The following is a 16,403-nucleotide window of genomic DNA, read 5'->3' as shown; positions in this document are numbered from 1 at the left end:
TTTTAGATTCAGAAAGAAGTCTACAGTTCATCTCCTCCAACCCCTTCTTTTTTTGGAAAACATAGCAAGACAAAGGCTTTTGTAACTTGCCTACATCCCCATATAGAGAAGGAATAACTAGCAATATCCATTCCTTTAGACTAGAAATCATTACAGTCTTCAGCCATACTGAGAAAATTAGGTGAGTGTGTGTGTGTTGCTACGTAAACCAATTTTCAAATGACGATTTTTATACTTATATCATAAGTTATATTCTCTTTCAATAATTATAATTTCAAATCAATAAATTCTATTCTCTATATCTAGCCAAATTTCAGCAACGTTATAACACCGTCAGCCAGCTTTATATAGAAGTTATGCTGAATTAGAGTAAATATAGGAGTCTTTTTACTTACTGAATATAGATCCCTGGATGTCCTTCCAGTCCACAGCGGGGGTGACCATCTCTGTCATGGACATCGACGAGGCGCTCTACTTCCCCTCCAGCCACCAGCTGATCCGCCTGGAGGAGGGCGTGCCCCCAGCACCTTGCTCACCACCTTTCCCGCCGTGGACCGTGACCGCTTCATGCAGCGGGCAGTGAAAACTCGAAGCTGTCTGACCCGGCAAACTGGCTGCACATCAGCACGGCCGCCGTGCTGGACCGCGAGTCCCTGGACATCAGCAACCACGTCTACGAGGCCACCTTCCTGGCTGCTGACAATGGGATCCCCCAGCCAGCGGAACCGGGACCCTGCAGATCCATCTCATCGACATCAGTGACAACGCCCCAGAGCTGCTGCCCAAGGAGGCGCAGACCTGCGGGAAGCCCAACCTGAGCGCCATCAACATCAGGGCCGCCGACGCCGACCCCAACATCGGCCCCAAGTCTTGGAGCTGCCCTTGGTCCCGGCCGCCGTGCGCAAGAACTGGACCAGCACACGCCTGAACGGTGACTATGCTCAGCTCAGCTTGCGCGTCCTGTACCTGGACCAGGGATGCACGACGTCCCCGCCATCGTCACAGACTTCGGAACCCCCGCTGTCCACCATGTCCATCATCAAGGTCCAGGTGTGCCCGGGGACTGCACCGCCATTGGTGCGGGGGCAGCGGCTGGTCCGGGCACAGGCGCCACTGTGGCCATCCTCCTCTGCACCGTCATCCCGCGGACCGTGGTCCTGCTGTTTGTCCGTGGATGAAGCGGCGGGAGGAGGAGCCACGCGGAGCAGCTGCGCATCCACCCAAGGACGACGTACGCGACAGCATCCTGGAGTCGGGTGAGGAGGGCGGCGGCGAGGAGGACCAGGACCAGGACTCAGCCAGCGGCAGCAGCGCGCGGTCACGGAGCACGCCCTGAGCAAGGCCCCCGCGTGCGGCGGGTGGACGAGCGGCCCGTGGGCGCCAAGCCCCGGTACTTGGCCAGGCCCGCTGTGCCCCACCCGGGGGACATCGGAGACCTCATCAGCGAGGGGCTCCGGACAGAGACAGCGACCCCCTGCACTCCCATACGACTCCCTGCTGGTCTTCGGCTATGAGGGCCGTGGCTCCACGCAGGCTCCGTCGGCTCCCTCAACTCGCCCAGCTCCGGGGACCAGGACTATGATTACCTCAACGACTGGGGGCCCAGGTTCAGGAAGCTGGCCGACCTGTACGGGGGCGGCGACCAGGACTAGCAGGTCTCCCACTGCCGACCACAGCTGGCAGAGGCCCCGCCCCGCCCGGCACGAACCCCGCCCCCGCCAGGCCTGAGAGTGAGAGAGAGGCACTGTCTTTTTTTTTTTTTTTATTAAACTTTTATTTAATGAATATAAATTTCCAAAGTATAGCTTATGGGTTACAATGGCTTCCCCCCTCCCATAACTTCCCTCCCGCCCGCAACCCTCCCCTTTCCCGCTCCCTTTCCCCTTCCATTCATGTAAAGATTCATTTTCAATTCTCTTTGTATACAGAAGATCAGTTTAGTATATATTAGGTAAAGATTTCAACATTTTGCCCATATAGCAACATCAAGTGAAAAAACTACCATTGGATTACTAATTATAGCATTAAATAGCAATGTACAGCACATTAAAGACAGAGATCCTACATAATTTTTTTTTTCAAATTAATTCATTTTCTATGCCATTTCCATTTTAACACCAGGTTGTTTTGTTTTTCATTTCCAATTCTCTTTATATACAGAAGATCACTTCAGTATATAATTAGCAAAGACCTCATCAGTCTGCGCCCACACAGAAACGCAAAGTATAAAAATACTGTTTCAGTACCAGTCATAGCATCACTTGGCTTTAGACGACACATTAGGGACAGATCCCACATGGGGTGTAAGTACACAGTGACTCCTGTTGCTGACTTAACAATTTGACACTCCTGTTCATGGCGTCAGTAATCTCCCTAGGCTCTAGTCATGAGTTGCCAGGGCTATGGAAGCCTTTAGAGTTCGATGACTTTGATCTTATTCCGATAGGGTCATAGTCAAAGTGGAGGTTCTCTCCTCCCTTCGGAGAAGGGTACCTCCTTCTTTGATGGCCCCGTTCTTTCCACTGGGATCTCACTCACAGAGATCATTCATTTAGGTCTTTTTTTTTTTCCCATGATTTCTTGGCTTTCCATGCCTGCTATACTCTCATGGGCTCTTCAGCCAGATCTGAATGCCTTGAGGGCTGATTCTGAGGCCAGAGTGTTGTTTAGGACATCTGCCATCCTATGAGTCTGCTGTGTATCCCACTTCCCATGTTGGATCTTTCTCTCCCTTTTTGATTCTATCAGTTAGTATTAGCAGATTCTTGTCTTGTTTGTGTGATCTCTTTGACTCTTAGACCTATCAGAGCTATCAATTGTGAGCTGAAATTGATCACTTGGACTAGTGCGATGGCATTGGTACATGCCATCTTGATGGAATTGTGTTGGAATCCCCTGGCACATTTCTAACTCCACCATTTGCGGCCAGTCCGATTGAGCATGTTCCAAGTTGTTCATCTCCTCCCTCTCTTTTTCCACTCTTAGATTTAACAGGGATCACTTTTCAGTTAAAATTTAAACACCTAAGAATAATTGTGTGTTAATTACTGAGTTCAACCAATAGTACTAGAACAACAACAACAACAACAAATACTAAAAAGGGGAAAATATCCCTACTACCAAAAGCAATTCTAAATTAACCGAAGACAAATTTATTTCTGAATATCCAGGAAAGCAAAGGGAAAGTAAAACATGAATGTTATTACTGCACTATTCATTATCAAATACCAATTGATGTTCTGGACAATGCATTAGGCAATGTTGATAAGAAAACATTAAAGCCACAGTATATTTCCACAAAAGGTACAAAAAAGCAAATTACAGGCTTTCTAAACAGTACTATTTGAACAATAAACATAAGAACAAAAGACCTTATGTATAATACACCTTTTTATTTTCCCACATACTCATCACAGAAAATTTTCAAACTGAAAAAATAAAAATGTGAAGAAAATCAAAATGTTCTCGGTATTTCCACCTGCACTGATGTGGAGATAAATATACTAACATTCCTCCACACAATTAAGTACCATATTTATACGCATACACATGCAAAATCAAATATTCTTTGCATATAATTCAAAATTCAGACCCTCAGTTTGCTCTTGGTAGACAATTTTCCTTGCTGTTTGTTTCTAATATAAACAACAGCATAGTAAACACCTTTGGAAACACATCCCTTATTGCTTCTCTGATGACTAATCTCTAACTGACTTCCCACAGATCAATGAGCCATACCTGCCAGTATCTGTGTCCTTGTGACAGTCCATCCACTTGAATTTTGGCAGGTTCTGTGACTCGGAACAAACAAAATCTGGCAGAAATTAATTGTTCTATGATGTAAGCTCCAAGATCTGGTCTGAAGATATTTTTTGATTCCATTTTAATTTCCTGAAACATTCACTCTTAAGACTTGAGCAACTTTGCAAGCAGTTTCACAACTCCTAGAACACTGATCAAAAAAAAAAAAAAAAAAAGCCATACGAAGACACACTAAAGATGAGATGCCACATGAAGAAAAAGTCAGCAACATAGGGAAAGAGGCAGAGAGGAAGAACAAGAAAGAAAGAGATCAAGAAAAATCTCTGAGACTTTAGAGATATTGAGACACCCCATTGAAACTGGACTCTCCAGTTCAACAGTATCCCTTGACATCATATCAATCACACAAACTGCCTAGCTGAGCTGTTCCAAAGTGCCTGACATAGAGGTGGGTGTGGCTCCATGGGTTAAGCTGCCACCTGCAGTGCAGGCATCTCATATCTGAGTGCTGGAAACAGCAGATTTTTTTTTAACTTTAATTTAATCAATATAAATTTCCAAAGTACAGCTTTTGGATTACAGTGGATGCCCCCCCCATACTTACCTCCCACCTGCAACCCTCAGACCTCCCGCTCTCTCTCCCATCTCATTAACATCAAGATTCATTTTCAATTATCTTTAAATACAAAAGATCAATTTTGTATCTATTAAGTAAAGACTTCAACAGTTTGAAGTCTTCAAGTCATTAATTTCCCCCTTGGAAACTACGTTAAGCAAAGAATCACTGATTCTTATAATTAATCCATATTTATGATAACTTTCAAGGCAAGAATATTTAAACATAGTAAATTGTGTAAATAATGATTATTATTAGGCATAGAAAAATTCAAATTTAAAATATTTTTATCATTCTATATATTTTATCATTTCTAAAATGATAATACATTCCTGTCAGCATCAAAGAAAAAATAACTATAAATATGGATTTGAAGATGTAAAAAAGCAATCACTAAAATTACATAACAAATTTATTTGGCTTGTTGTATATCACAGCATAAAATATTGTCCAAAATCATGCTGTAGTAATATGAACTGTAGATTTGTACATTTCTTTAAAGGTTGTAGACACTGATATTTCTGTTAAGATCTTAAAATATTTTATATCTCATGATGTCTGAAACATATGCACACACAGAATAGTGTCTTGTTTTTAACATTTAAATAATCATATAAAATCATATATCATAATTTTTTCTGTTCCCCTGTGTGCTCCAATTCAATACTTGTTCACTCAGACACAACTTTCACAATCAAGTATCTTTGAAATATTTTGTCCATATTTATTTAATCATCACTCTCTAGCTTTGTGACATACTACCTGCTACAAATGAAGGATATAGTGCTACTACTTCCCTAAGACTTAACATTACAAATTTACTTCTTTAGGGCCTAAATTTGAAGTGCATCTGTTTTAATGAGTTGTGTCTAAACATCTAAAACTGGTACTAGATTACTTTTTTTGTGGGTTCCTCTTAGGAAACAGAGAATACATTAATTCAATACTATTTTCTATAAAATGAAAACTATGGTTTTCAAATGTTGATATTTTTATATTTAAAAATAAAGGTAACAGATAATTGAAAATATTTTTTCTCTTCATAGTTCAATAATCCACAGTAAATTTGCTCTAATAATGTTGAATTTAAAGAAAGATTGTTGGCTTTCTTATTTTTTATATTTATTTGAAAGGCAGAGAGACAAAGAATGGAACAGACAGACAGAGATCTCTCATCTGCTGTTTTACTACTCAAACGCCTGCTAGAGTCTGAGCTGGTGCAGGCCAAGGCCTGAAGCCTGTAACACAATCCAGGTTTCCCACATGGGTGATAGGGACCAAAGACTGAATCAGTTCTGGTGTGTGCATTAGCAGGAAGCTAAACTGGGGAGGATTGGAAAATGGATCGGAGATACTCTGATATGGGATGTGGGCTTCCCAGGTGACATCATAACAGCTGTGCCAAATGTCTACTCCCAATTTTTGTTTCTTAGGTGCAGTTAAAATTCTAGATTGCCAATCATGCTTTCTTTTTTCTTTTCTTTTTCTTTCTTTCTTTCTTTCTTTTTTTTTTTTTTTTTTTTTTTTACAGGCAGAGTTACAGACAGTGAGAGAGAGGAGACAGAGAGAAAGGTCTTCTGTCCGTTGGTTCACCACTCAAATGGCCGCTACAGCTGGCACTGCACCAATCTGAAGCCAGGAGCCAGGTGCTTTCTACTGGTCTCCCATGCGGGTGCAGGGCCCAAGCACTTGGGCCATCCTCCACTGCCCTCCCAGGCCACAGCAGAGAGCTGGACTGGAAGAGGAGCATCCAGGACAGAGCCAGTGCCCCAGCCTGGACTAGAACCCAGGGTGCCAGTGCCACAGGCAGAGGATTAACCAAGTGAGCCATGGTGCCAGCCAAATCATGCTTTCTTGAGGTATTCTTCACAGCAGATAATAAGATTTATAGTACTCCAAGGAATTATTACAATGTAATTCATATTACCCTGTATTGAGAAATATCTGTCCAAATTATATACAAAATGTTTGTTTTTGGATTGAGGAAAAATAAAGTATAACACAAAAATGCCTATTCTGAGATAATTGCAGGATGATCAGTGTGGCAGATGAAAAACAGGACTTTCACTGCTATTTCATTGAAGCGTATTCAGTAGGTTGATTTAAATCATTGTAAAAAATGAGAGAACGTTAAGAAAATACTGTTGGGCCGGCGCCGTGGCTCAACAGGCTAATCCTCCACCTAGCAGCGCTGGCAGATGGGATTCTAGTCCCAGTCAGGGTGCCGGATTCTGTCCCGGTTGCCCCTCTTCCAGGCCGGCTCTCTGCTACGGCCCGGGAGTGCAGTGGAGGATGGCCCAAGTCCTTGGGCTCTACACCCCACGGGAGACCAGGAGAAGCACCTGGCTCCTGGCTTCAGATCAGTGCGGTGCGCCGGCCATTGGAGGGTGAACCAACAGCAAAAGGAAGACCTTTCTCTCTGTCTCTCTCTCTCACTGTCCACTCTGCCTGTCAAAAATAAAAAAAAAATTTAAAAAAGAAAATACTGTTAATCTCCGATATCAAAGTCTTTATACTTATAAATGAAAAAAGGTTTTTTTTTTCTGCACCATGTGAAAACACTCTGAATATCTTAATTTGGATTTCAATTACATACTTTTTCAAATTATATCTCTCATTGTTTTATAAAAGATTTTTGTGAATTTTGGAAATCAGAACACTAATGACCACTGCAAAGAAATAATTGATCCTCTATTCTATACAAAGATATGCAAAAGTGCTCCCCACAGGGGACAGGAGTACACATGTGGAAGAGCTGATTCTTGGAAGTCAAAGACACTAGCTACTAAATTAAAATTCCTGAAAAAAAAACGAGTTAAAAATAAAAAGGGTGAATTATCTAACTTGTAAAGATAACTCGTGTAAGGGCACTATTGTGACACTCATTTAAACACCCATATCCAGGGCTGCTGTTGTGATATAGCAGGTAAAGCTACACTTGCAATGCTGGCATCCCAAATTGGCATCAGTTTGCATCCCAGCTGCTCCACTTCCCATCTATCTCCCTTCTAATGGCTTGGGAAAGGCAACAGAGGATGAAACAAGTGTTTGGACTCCTGTCACCCACCTAGGAGACCAGATGAATATCCTGGCTCCTGGTTTGGGCTTGCCCCAGTTCTGGCCTATGCTGACATGTGAAGAGTTTTATGGCCAACATGTCATGATGATGTCGTTAAGATCATAAATCTAGCATGCAAATATAACCTTTGTATCATGTCAATTGGTGGGGGAACAACTGTTTCATATGTTCTAATGTGTCCTGGGGATGAAACACGAACAATTATTTCTTTGGACACTTCATAAATGAATTGAATCCTCTAGGTTGATGAGTACAATCTGACAGCTCATGTAGAGGTTGGCATAACAGGACAAGAATTGGAAAGACAGCTTAAGAAAAGTGGTTATTGTACAGGTCACGAACCAGATTCCTTGGAATTCAGCACTGTGCAAGGATGGATTTCAACTCCGGCATCAGGCATGAAGAAGAATATCTATGGCAACATTGAGGACCTGGTGGTTCACATAAAAATGGTAACACCTAGAGGTAAAATAGCAAAAAGCTGTCAAGGACCTCGTATGTCAACAGGCCCTGATATCCATCACTTCATCATGGAATATGAAGGAACTCTTGGTGTAATAACAATAGCAACAATAAAAATCAGACCAGTCCCAGAATACCAAAAATATGGCTCAGCAGCTTTCCCTAATTCTGAACAAGGAGTAGCCTGTTTAAGAGAAATTGCAAAACAGAGATGTGCTCCTGCATCTATTCGCCTCATGGACAACCAGCAGTTTCAGTTTGGTCATGCTCTTGAACCTCAGGTTTCTTCTATTTTTACATCATTTTTGGATGGATTAAAAAAGTTTTATATCACAAAGTTTAAAGGATTCGATCCAAGTCAGCTAAGTGTAGCCACATTATTGTTTGAGGGGGACCGTGAGAAAGTTCTTCAACATGAAAAACAAGTATATGATATTGCTGCAAAATCTGGTGGGCTGGCTGCTGGAGAAGATCGTGGACAGAGAGGTTATTCACTCACCTATGTCACTGCATACATTCGAGACATGAGCTTGGAATACTATGTAGAATACTATGGAGAATCTTTTGAGACTTCTGCTCCTTGGGACGGGGCTATAGATCTCTGCAGAAATGCCAAAGAAAGAATAATAAGGAATGCAAAGAGAGGGGTTTTCAATTTGCTCCTCTTTCCACTTGCAGGGTAACTCAAACATAAGATGCAGGTGCATGTATCTACTTCTATTTTGCCTTTAGCTACAGGGGAATTAGTGACCCACTGTCCATGTTTGAACAAACTGAGGCAGCTGCAAGAGACAAAATCCTTGCTAACGGAGGGAGCCTGTCACATCATCATGGAGTGGGCAAGTTACAGAAGCAGTGGCTAAAGGAAAGTATCTCTGACGTCGGCTTTGGGATACTGAAGTCTGCAAGGAGTACCTGGACCCCAAATACATCTTTGGAAACAGAACCCTTTTATAAATCCTTTAGAATCATTATGGAAAATGTCACTTTTTTTAAAAAAGTCTTCCACTGTGGTTGTACCAATAATCAAATAGATCATGGACTGTATTTTGGCTACATTTGTTTGTTGGTTTAAATTAAGTTTGTTTTCCTTCTGTAGTTTGTTTTGTTTCCACATCTGTGGATTGACAGATGGCATTCTTAAATCTCTCACTGTAGGTGCATCTCGGCCAACTGGTTGTCATTTCAAATATTAAGTAGCTCAAGGCTGCATTATTTCAGAGGAAGATGCTGCTGGCTGTTTTGTATTAAAGCTTCCTCTTGGGGAACAAAGACAGATTTTGGTATCATCTATCACTTATCCAGCCTCTTTTTTAGAACAGTGTTTCTAGAAGCAGATATCTAGGGAAGGATTCTACTGAGGAGTGTTATGTGTGTGTGTGTATTTTTTTAAGAGCATATTCTGTTGTGAGTAGGCCATTAAGGGAGGATGCTCATGAAAGAACATAGGCAACATGTTACTTAGGACTTGTTTAGTTCTATAAGGTGCTTGGCCTACAGTTTTCTATGAAATTAGTATACAGTTACAAAATCTTAAATTATCAGAGAACCAGTTACTCTGTTCTTGTTTCTGTTGCTACTGAGGGATGAGTTGTATTTGCATCACTGAGATAACCCAAGATTTTGTCCTACTTCACTCATTCTGTATTTTGTGAGAAAAGCCAACTTACCATCATTGTCCATGAAGAACAGGTTTACCATGAAGTGAATGCCTCCGTTTAACCTAGAGTCCTCATGTTTCTGATTTTACTTCCTTGTTGCTGAACTGCAGAAGCATCTATCACAGGAGCACATGGAAGAGTCCTTACACTTAATGTCCCCAGTTGAAAGAATTGTTTGGCTAAAGAACAGTCGTTGTTCAGCTATTAATTTTGAAAGACTCAACAGTTTCAATGACAAAAATATTGTTTTTAATTAGCCCAAACAACGTGATACATTTTCATTATACAAGTAAAGTTTTGATTAGTGTTTAATAATTGTTTAATGCCTTTTTTGAATTACTGGTTTAACCTAAATTTTAAAAAATGTAATGTATTAATGCATATACCATAATAAAAATTTTGAAATATCCTATTTCTTAAGTAATGAGATCGTTAATCACATTTAGCAAACATTTTTACATCCAAACCTGGATATTAAAATAAGTGAAATGCTTACTTTGAATCATGTCAGAGCCCATGATTCACATTTTGAGATGGATTCTTTTCTTAATGCAATACCTAACTTTTGATAATTTTTTAAAATTAATATTTGATCATATAATGTAAGTCAACATGCAGATGATCCTTTTAAAGGCCACACTGTCTACGTAGCAACAGTTCCAAAGTCTTTTTTGGCTGTTTGATACCTTTGATATCTGAAGTTGCCTTAACCAGAAAGGTGAAAATTTAAAATTGACAAAGTGATATTTTTAAGACTTCAAAATGATAATTTTTAACTATTAAAATTGGCCTCAAGCTAATAAACTTAAATCTGCAAGCAAATTAAAATTAAATATTAGTTTAGCAACAAAAACTAAATGTTATTTTTTAGATGCTGCCTCTCTTCATTGTTATTTATAAATGTCCAGCAAACCTTTGCTTAAATCCCTTGATATCTGAAATTGTGTGAAACTTGATGAGAAAATTGCCTCTAGAATTATAAAATTCTCAGCTTTTTAAATGCTTCTATTCATGAAGGTAATTTCTCTAATTGGTGATCAAAATGTAAAATTTAACAAGGTACTAATATTTCACTTGAAGTGTACATATGTTTCTGAATAGTTTTTTTTAAATAAATTCATAAGCAGATCCAAAAAAATTCCTTTAACTGGAAGGTCATACTCTACCACCTTATAGAACTCTGCAAGTTTGAATAAAAGTGTTTATTAAAAATGATCCCTTATAAGGGTGGGCAGGTGGTGCACTGGTTAAGATGCCACGTGGGTGTCCATCATCCTTCACCAGAGGCCTGGGTTCAAACCCTGGCTCTGCTCCTGATCCTGGCTTCCTGCTAATGTGCACTCTGCAGGGCAGGCATGATGACTCAAGTCGCTGGGCCCTGCCTGACACGTGGGAGACCCGGATTGAGTTCCTGGCTCCTGGCCTTGGCCTGACCCTGTCCCAGTTGTGGCAGGCATCTTGGGGGTAGGGAGGGAATCGGGGGTGGAAGATCTCTTTCTTTATCTCTTCTTCTGGTCAGACTTCAGGAGGCTCAAGTTGCTTTTGGAAACTGCCACCAGCTTATGGCCTCTGTGTCTTGAGGGGTTTTAGACTCCAGGGCTAGGAGATTTGCAACCTCAGGCTCCTGTCTCCTTGGTATAGTAGGACTCTTGTTATGGTTCACTTGTGCTTTCAATGCCAGACCAATTCTCTCTCTCTCTCTCTCTCTCTCTCTCTCTCTCTCTCTCTCACACACACACACACACACACACACACACACCTCTAGAAAATATACCAGTATAGAGGTTGGCTCTGTGGCATAGCGGGTAAAGCCGCCATCTGCAATGCTGGCATCCCATATGGGCGCCGGTTCAAGTCCTGGCCACTCCACTTCTGATCCAGCTCTTTGCTATGGCCTGGGAAAGCAGTGGAAAATGGCCCAAGTCCTTGGGTCCCTGCACCTGTGTGGGAGACCTGGAAGAAGCTCCCGGCTTCAGATTAGCTCAACTCCAGCAATTGTGGCCATTTGGGGAGTAAACCAGTGGATGGAAGACCCTCCCCCCACCTCTGCCTCTCTGTAACTCTGCCTTTCAAAGAAATAAATAAATCTTTAAAAAAATTAAAAAGCATACTGGCTCACGGTGTCACTGCTGAGGTCACTCACCCTTTGGGATTCTGCCTCCTAGGCAGACAGCAGTTGCTCCAACCCACTCAGAGTGGGAGGGAGGCAGGTCCCACTCACCTGCCTTCTGCCTCTCCTCCTGGCTCATGCAGGGGAGGGAGGCGGGTGTCAGCCCACAGTTAGGCCAGTTCCCTCATGGAGCTGCCCACACCTGGCTTGCCCACCCCAAACCAGCAAGGTGAGCTTCTGAGCCCCACTGCACAGGAGAGGAGACCCAGACCTGGCCACTCGGGTGGCAGAAATAGAGCCTGCACACCTCTTTGCTGCCCTCCAGGCAGGCTACCGTGCACTGATTCATGACTTTGTATGTCACCACCCTACAGTGTCCACATTTTAACACGACTCTTCCCATCAGAGGTCCTGTCACCCAGGAACTGGCTCAACACAGCCAGGAGGGTTGCCCAGCCCACCCTCTCCAGCACCAGGACGCCAGGGCGCTCCTCGTCGGCTCTCACCCAGTCAGCCACCCGAATATCTGAGGCAGGACATAGGGGCACCAGCGACCACCCTGGAAAGGGAGGCGAGACATTTTCCAGAGGCAGGCAAGGCCTATGTGTGAGGCCAGCTTTCGCTATGGAAATAGCTGGCAGACCAGTTCCAGAAGCCTGGTGGGTTCCTTCCCAGAATGCGGCTGGGAGGAAGACCCATCGAGGAGATGAGAGCAGCTGGTGGTGAAGACCACACCGCCCAGTCCCATGGGGCTCCTCACCACACTCGCTGTGCTGGACCGTGTGGAGGCTCCGACAAGCACTGGCGCTCTTCCCCATCCCTGTGGCTCTCGGGCTGTGCCTTGGCTAAGAGGGTTAGCAGGTATGACCTTGATCCGGTCCCACCCACGCCCACTCACTTTTAGGGACACCTTCAGCTTCCAGGTGAGCTGGCCCAAGGCACAGGCAGGCCAAAAACCCGAGATGCCACCTGTTATACCACAGCATCAGCCCCCAAAACCACCGTTTCAATACTCAGGTATTCGTAATGTATAAAAGGAAAAATCAGTCATTTTCTTTTCATAATTGTATGGATATTTTTGGGTATTCTTCTGTCCAATAAAATGTATACATCCACTCCAGAACTCAATCAGATGGTAGCCTTACAAGTATCACACTCATTTTATAAATTTTTTTAGGAAATCAAAGATTTTTTAAAATGTTTATTTTCATCTACTTGGAAAGCAGGGCAGGAAGAGAGAGGGGGGGAGAGAGAGAGAGAGAGAGAGAGACCTTCAATCAACTGATTCATCCCCCAAATGCCCATAACACCCAGAGCTGGGTCAGGCCAAAGCCAGGAGCCAGAACTCCATCCAGTTCTCCTATACGGAGGGACCTAAGTCCTTGGGCCATCATCTACTGCCTCCCAGGATGTGTTATCAGGAAGCTGTGTCAGAAGTGAAATAGTCAGGATGCAGAACCTGCACTCCCACATGGCCTGTGGACGTCCTACTGACAGCCTAACCTGCTGCATAACAGCACCTGCCAATTGATTTATAAGTTTTTCAAGGATTGATGGCCTCTTAACACTCTTAAGTCTTCTTTCCAAAACTTGTGACGCCATTATTTTTTATTTTTGCAAGTCCATGTTTTTTTTTTTCAGAAATATCTTACAACATTTTGATACTGATTGCATTTTAAAGATAATTTTCTATAGAATGCAGCTGATGTCTCTTTGCATGAACACATGACTTTCTATTAACTATTTCCTCAGGCTGACCCCCACTTGCTTGCCTACCAAATATTTGCAGTTTTGTCACCAAACAGTCACCATGTCCTAATCCACATTTCTCCCGTTCCCTCCCAGTATCCATCCTATGTATCCACACACCTGCTATTCTAGACACTCAGGTTCTCTCCATGAATACCAGGTAGAGAGCAATCCCTACCCAGAGAATACAGACACCAAGTGGGGGACATAATAAGTGATTTAATAATATAGTATGTTAGAAAATTGTAAGTGATGAGGCTGGCACTATGGCACAGCTGGTCAAAGTGCTGCCTGCAGTGCTGGCATCCCGTATGGGTGGCAGTTCAAGTCTTGGCTGCTCCATTTTTGATCCAGCTTCCTGCTGATGGGCCTGGGAAAGCAGTAGAGGAAAGCTCAAGTCCTTGGGCCCCTAAACCCACGTGTGAGACCCAGAGGAAGCTCCTGGCTCTTGGCTTTGGATCAGCTCAGCTATGGCTGTTGCAGCCATTTAGGGAGTGAGCCAGTGGATGGAGGATCTCTGTCTCTCTCTCTCCTCTGCTTCTGTCTCTCTGTAACTCTTTCAAATAAATAAAAATAAATCTTTTTAAAAAAGAAAAAATTGTAGGTGCTAAGGAAAAAAGAAAAAAGAGGTCAAGGTGAGAACCCTGCCTTCAACACCACTGATCAAAGCTGTCACATGCTCAGTCCATCAATATTTGGAAAACAGTTTCTGAATTGCCTCTCACACTATCAGTAAGTCCTAGTCAGGATTTGTTAGCTGTCTGTGTGCAGGTGAAAGGCACATGACAGAGATTGTGTTCAGAGCTTCTGGGTTGGCTTCTTTTATTGTGGAGGGGTTGGTTCTTATGGTTTATTTTTTGTTCTGTTTGGAATGGTGTGGTAATGTTATTTTTTGAGATATTAGTTCATATTTCCAGCGTGCATCAACACATATTCGTAATTATTATTTTTAAAGATTTATTTATTTATTTATTTGAAAGGTGAAGTTACAGAAGCAGAGAGAGAGAGAGAGGTCTTTCATCCACTGCTTCACTCTCCTAATGGCCACAATGGCCGGAGCTGTGTTGATCTGAAGCCAGGAGCCAGGAGCTTCTTCCGGGTCTCCAGGGACCCAAGGACTTGGGCCATCTTCCACTGCTTTCCCAGGCCATAGCAGAGAGCTGGATGGGAAGAGGAACAGCTGGGACTCAAACTGGTGCCCTTCTGGGATGCTGGCACTGCAGGTGGCTGCTTTACCCACTACCCCACAGCACTGGGGCCCATAATGATATTTAATAATCAACCTTTATGGATCTAGATTGTTTGTTCTCCCCTACTCTTCTTGGTGGGCACTGAAAACTGGTCACTATCTTTTTCATCTTTGTTGCTCTAAAACCACCCGCAATCCCTGTTGTTGAGTAGATGATTAGTAAATACTTATTTATTCCATCTGGTGAACCTAGAAATTTTTGGAATTTTTTTGCAAAATTTATCTAAACACCAAAATAAACAAATTTGCCTATGGGAGTACATTCATAGACTGGCACTATCCAAACCACAAGCATTCCCTTAATGAATCATCCTGACGTAAGAAGAATTACAACTCAGAATGCACAATGACAACTGGTAACCCTGGGGGTGGGGGCATAGGTGATCCTCTGCAGCCCACACTCACACCTCGTGCACAGCGCCAGGGGCTTGCTTCCCCCACGGCACCAGCACACACGCTGCTGCTCACACAGTGAAGGTGATCAGGAGCTCTTAAGGGGGTTGGACTCTCGAAATCCCTCAGGAAGGCAACCAGGCTCCAGAACACCTTCTGTGGGGTGGCTCCAGGGCCAGGTTGTGAATGGCCTGGTCCCAAGATTCACAAATCCACTGTGAGGTGAGAAGCTGCCCAGTGCACCATCAGAGCAAGGCAAGCAGGTTGCAGGTGCTCATTGTTAAAGCTGTGGGCAAGCTTTCCACTGAGGTTCTTCGGGACCTGATGCTGTACTCGCTGTACCGGGGAGGCATCCATTTGAAAGGTGTTTCTCAGGGCCAGCACTGTGGCATAGTGGGTAAAGCCACTGCTTGCAGTCCTGGCATCCCATGTGGGCACCAGTTCAAGTTCCGGCTGCTCCACTTCCAATCCAGCTCTCTGCTACAGCCTGGGAGAGCAGTGGAAGATGGCCCAATTCCTTGGGCACCTGTACCCACGTGGGAGACCCAGAAGAAGCTCCGGCTCCTAGCCTCAAATCAGTGCAGCTCCAACCATTGTGGTCAATTGGAGAGTGAACCAGCAGATGGAAGACCTCTCTCTCTCTCTCTCTCTGCCTCTCCTTCTCTCTCTGTGTAACTCTGACTTTCAAATAAATAAATAAATATTTAAAAAAAGGAAAGAAAGAAAGGAAGAAAGAAAGAAAGATAGAAAGATGTTTCTCAAGGCCAGAGGTCAGCCAATGTGGTGCTGGGGGTGCATTGCAGCGGTCCAGGTCGAAGGTCCCCAATGTGGGATTGGGCAGTTTGGCTTACAAAAGACATTTCACAGGAGGGTGGGGCAGAGTAAAGGCTGAGTGGCAGATAATTGGAATTTCTGACTATGACACCACTCACCTGATCACAAGGTCTCCCTGGAGAAGATGCCTACCAGACAGGTAGCAATTTTTGTTTTCCTAAGATACAGTTTACTCTTTACAACCAGGGTCCACAGGTCCAGGCTGCAGAGCGGCAGTGGGAAGCAGACCCTCCAATCTGGTTTTGGGTAACCTGGTGATAAAATCAGCCTGTAACACCGCCCTGGCCTGAGACACCACACGCTGCCTAAAACATCTAGTGCCCTGGAAATAGTAAATGGGAGAGTGATTTCCAGGGGGGAAGTTTAAATAAGATACACATGGGACAGGCCATACAGAGTTTGCCAAGTTAAATTTGGTACATAATTGCGTTCACTCCGTATCCAAACCCAGCGTGTGCGGCGCAGGCATCGGCCGCTCCTGCTGCACC

At 43.5% G+C, this 16,403-nt stretch overlaps 2 pseudogenes; both read left to right on the top strand.

Annotated features, from left to right (window-relative positions):
• The first annotated feature begins 412 nt into the window (after positions 1 to 412).
• On the top strand, positions 413 to 1,652 carry LOC133761150 (cadherin-4-like; annotated as a pseudogene).
• Positions 1,653 to 6,410: 4,758 nt separating this feature from the next.
• LOC133759286 (alkyldihydroxyacetonephosphate synthase, peroxisomal-like) lies at positions 6,411 to 8,876 on the top strand (annotated as a pseudogene).
• Positions 8,877 to 16,403: the final 7,527 nt, after the last annotated feature.

This window comes from Lepus europaeus, chromosome 5, assembly GCF_033115175.1.
Source record: "Lepus europaeus isolate LE1 chromosome 5, mLepTim1.pri, whole genome shotgun sequence".
Lineage (NCBI taxonomy): Eukaryota > Metazoa > Chordata > Mammalia > Lagomorpha > Leporidae > Lepus > Lepus europaeus.
Note: the sequence above shows the minus strand (reverse complement) of the source record. Positions and strands in the feature narration are given on the sequence as shown.